Genomic DNA, 4,186 nt, shown 5'->3' on the forward strand with positions numbered 1-4,186 from the left:
TGATACACAATGGGCTCATTTCATTGTTCTATTTATCTTGTTTTTTTCTCTGATTTTACAATGAAAGTGTATTACATAATTTTTTTGGATTTGAACCAGGTCCCAGTGGTCAATGACGGCTGGCGTCTGATACGCGCCCCGCTGCACCACCCTGGCTCTCACTGTGGATTCCCACAGCCTGTTTTGACTGCCCACCTCTTGTCCTGTCAAGTCGGACAAGTCTTTCCAGGTGGTGCTGACTGCTCTCAGATCTCACTGTTTTCCATTTCCGTGCTCATCATGCAAATAATTAGAAGTCTAGAACCAAAACCGAATGCAAATTAGACACACCTAGAAAAGCCAGAGACAGATGACAGCCAGAGCACTCCGTTAAGGTGATCTAATATAACCCTGAATTATTTTCTGTACAGTAAAGGCCACCTTGGTACAACGGCCAGCCTGCTATTAAGGCCGTATTTATACAGTCCAAATTCCATTGGCTTCAATGTTATTAGATTTTCCATATCAATGCCAGTTTGATGGTCCCTTGGCATTAAGAGGTTTCCCTCTATATGCAATGTAGTGATCATCATGATATGGCTAGCTTTGGCTTGACTACTTGTATAATATACAATGTTAAAAGCCAACCATTGCTTATCTTGAACAGTTTGACAGCCCCTTTGTGTTTTTCACTGCGTTCAAGGCCTGTGTATTTTGACACTGTGTTAGTGTGAACGCAGTTTCCTGAGGGAGGAAAGGGGGAGACCCCTGTCGCAGCGTTGCAGCATCTCTGCGGTTCGATTCTGCCTGTCTCTCTGTTGTGCTCGTCAGCGGTGCGGCTTGACACGGTGCAGTGTGTCTGTGTTTGCTGGTTTGTTTGTTTGTTTGTTTGTTTAAATCCCAGTCGAGCCTGGCAGGCAGTTGGATAGCAGCGAGCGATACGCTCTGCAACCTGACATCTCTGTCAGTCAGCTCCTCAACACTTTCCAAGTTTCTGTTTAACAAGGACAACGAAGGTCGTTTCTTGATAAACAGGCTTGCTGTCACTCTGTGTGGATTTTTTACATTAAAGGGGAAGCTCTATGAAATCTTCCCAGGTATTACCAAAATCGTTAAATTAAATTGTCAGAATATTGTATATTTTCATTTCTGACTGTATCTGTATATTCTCCACATTTCCTTCCCACCTTGCTACTAGACACAAGACAGTCCTCAAAAAGCAAGCCAGTGTATTTGCAGGCTCTTCTATATTTTCAGCACATCTAAGCACATCTATATATATATATATATATATATATATATATATATATATATATATATATATATATATATATATATATATAATCAAAAGTATGGGGACACTTGTAAATCTTATTGGAATACAACTAAGATTTATATGAACATTTATTAATCTTCTTAAAAGAAAATGCAGCCAAGGTTGTTTTGCTGGAATTTTACTGCAAACTTTTCTCATCAAAATTTCCCCCCCCTTGGACATACTTTAGACATTCTTTAGTATCGCATCGCTGTCTATTTTTTGTCCATTGAGTCCTAATCGTCTCCCAGAGCGTGTTTGTGATGGCTGTACTTCTTCTTTTTCACTCTCTTGTCAAGCTCATCCCATAACATTTCAATGGGGTTAAGGTCAGGCAACAGGGGAGGCCAGCCCATCAATTTCAAAAAGTGTTGTTCTTGTTTCTGATTTAAGTAATTGAGGTGTTAGTCTGGCTGTGTTTAGTGTCAATATCATATTGATAAACAAACCCTTCAAGTTGCCTTCCTGAGGGTATTGCATGACACTGAAGAAGGAATGATATTGTTCCTTTACAAGTGTACCTTCTATTTTTACTACATCTCCTGTTTGTGCACCAGCAAAACAACCCCAAACCTTCACGTTGTTTTACCGTAGGCACTACACAACATCCTGACAATCTCTTGCCTGTTTTTCTTCTCACAAACAGTTTCCTCTTGGAGCCGAAGAGTTCATACATTGATTCATCTGTCCAGAACACTGCTCTCCATTGCTCTTGTGACCAATATTATGGTTTAGTGCCCATTCTAGGTGTTTGTGACGGTTTCCTCGTCTCAACAAAGGTTTTTGAGCTTCAGCTCTTCCCATGATAGCAGCTTCTCGAAGACGTCTCTTTGCTGTTTCCTGTGATACGGTGGCATTTGATGTGGAATTGAACTCTGCAGCAAGCTGAGTGCTGGTTAGGAAATGATAAGCCTCGGCCTTTCAAACAATCCATCTGTCTGCTCTTTTAGTTGTTTTCCTCTTTCTCCCTCGGCCACTTTTATTTTCATAACTAGCAGTTTTTCTGGATCTGTTGATTGTGGTTTGCCGTCTATTATGAGAAACATTGACTTTTTTTTTGCAATTTCCCTCACAGAATACCCTTTCTTGTGAAGGTTAATTTTGGGTAGACGATCATCATATTTGATCTCCTTCCTTGGAGTCATAGTGACTCACTTACCTTAACTGCTCCTCTACCATCTTTCAGGCTCCCCATTTAAAAGAACCAGGAGCTGACTGCCCAGCCAATCAGCTGCTGGCTTGTCCCAGATTTTCACATGGCTTTCTTGTCTCAAATAGTTCAGGATCTGAAAGCTGTCTGCAGCCTTCTGAGAGGAGAATCATTTCAAGGGGTAATAGTTTCATAGGAGTAATTATGGTAAAATGCCAGTAAAACATGTTTGTTATATTTTCTTCTGAAATGGATAACAAACTTTTGCAAAAGCCAATGGTTTATATATAATATGCTGTATACATTGGCTGGACAATTTATTAGGACCTGTCTACTTGACTGGATTCAGCATTGCCCTGTTGTTGCAATGTGTGAGCATGCAGGAGTACTGGATTCAGCATTGCCCTGTTGTTGCAGTGTGTGAGCGTGCAGGAGTACTGGATTGTCTATTTTCCTAGGGGCTTGGCCAACAAAAACTCCAGTGTTGCATGTGCACTAGCATCCAGCTGCATTATTAGTTCCTAACTGATTAACGCAGTGCATTGATCCTTTTATAGGCTTACTGTTCAGAATGTGAATCCCAGAGTGATTATCATAGGAAATACTTAGGAAACCTGTGCATGCAATACATGGATTTGATATATCATCAATTCTATGTTTTTTTAAATACAATCAGCTTCATCTATGTTAAGGTATCTTCATTTGAGCTACAGCCCACTGCTTGAAGAAGCTCTTTTCAATGCTAGCACCAATGAGAACAATAGCCTGGGGAATACTGTGGGCTTGGGGCTAACTCAAAAGTCACTTGACCAGTTTGCAGATTCACAAACAAAAATACAAAGCAATGCAATCTTCTACGGCATGCAGGGCTGGTTCATTGAGCTCCAGGTTTTGAATGGGTTGAAAAGGACGGTGAGGATAATCTGTAGTGTTAGGGAGAAGCGAGTACAGTCAAAATGCAGCACATTGATGCTGTGTTTAAACACGCAACCGGAAAACTATTGAAGCTGAGTCTGGGTGCAGTTTTTTTGTTTTTAAAGTGCTGCTTCCAAAGAACGCCCTGGTAATCTTTTATCTTAAAAAAACTGGAAAGCTCTGATGTACTGTATCATGGACTGCAAGGCAATTTACAAAATAATTCCAAACTACTGCAGCAATACAAGCCCTGTTAAATAAGTGTTACACCTATAGAGTATTAGAATGTGTGAACAGAGCCTGTGCCCTTAAGGCATCTTGCAAGGAGTTGCACAGGCAAGGTCTATCTAGGCTTAAGGCTTCACCACCACAAGATTCCAGACAGCAGCAAGTAAACCCGTATCCCCAAACGTTAAAGAGATTCTATAAATATTCGGATGATATAAAATAAATATTTTTCATCACCAAACAATTAGAATAACCTCCATGGAAATAACGTTGATTTAAAAAAAAAAAAGAAAGAAAAAAGATAAATTGTACAAAAGGATATCCTTTGCTTTGATATTTAAAAAAAAAAAAAAAAAAAACTTTTCAACGAATATTGCAACTTTAAAAAAAAAAAAAAAAAAACAGTTAGCTTACTAACTCCATTGCTTCGTTGGCGGCCTCAAAACAAAACTAAACAAGTCTAAACTAAAGACGCCTTGCTTCCGAGGAAGTGTTGCACAAGATCTATGATTCTGTATTTGCAAATATGAAAAATACACAACAGCCAATAAGGGCTGATCAAGAGGGTGGCTGTGCGTGTGTGCGCGCTCGCTCTCTGC

This window comes from Polyodon spathula, unplaced genomic scaffold (genome assembly GCF_017654505.1).
Source record: "Polyodon spathula isolate WHYD16114869_AA unplaced genomic scaffold, ASM1765450v1 scaffolds_732, whole genome shotgun sequence".
Classification (NCBI taxonomy): domain Eukaryota; kingdom Metazoa; phylum Chordata; class Actinopteri; order Acipenseriformes; family Polyodontidae; genus Polyodon; species Polyodon spathula.